This window comes from Colobus angolensis, unplaced genomic scaffold (genome assembly GCF_000951035.1).
Source record: "Colobus angolensis palliatus isolate OR3802 unplaced genomic scaffold, Cang.pa_1.0 Scaffold25, whole genome shotgun sequence".
Lineage (NCBI taxonomy): Eukaryota > Metazoa > Chordata > Mammalia > Primates > Cercopithecidae > Colobus > Colobus angolensis.
In genome coordinates, this window is record NW_012115710.1 from 1,032,375 (window position 1) to 1,032,854 (window position 480).

Consider the following 480-nt stretch of genomic DNA (forward strand, 5'->3'; position numbering starts at 1 on the left):
GTACTACTGCACTCCGGCCTGGGCGATAGAGTAAGACTCCATCTCAAAAAAAAAAAGCAAAACATTTGGTTGAGTTTCTGTAAAGACTGCGATTCATAGAAAGGTAATGTTCAAGTTAAGATAAAAGATTGTCAGCCGGGTGTGGTGGCTGGCTGGGTGCGGTGATTCAAGTCTGTAATCCCAGCACTTTTGGAGGTGGAGGTGGTTGATCACATGAGGTGAGGAGTTCCAGACCAGCCTGACCAACATGGTGAAAACCCGTCTCTACTAAAATACAAAATTAGCCAGGGGTGGTGGTACATACCTGTAATCCCAGTTATTTGGGAGGCTGAGGCAAGAGAATCGCTTGAACTTGGGCGGCAGAGGTTGCAGTGAGCCGAGATTGCACTCCAGTGTGGGCAACAAAAGCGAGACTCCGTCTCAGAAAAAAAAAAAATTAAATTAAATTAAATTAAATTAAATTAAAAAATAAAAAGATTG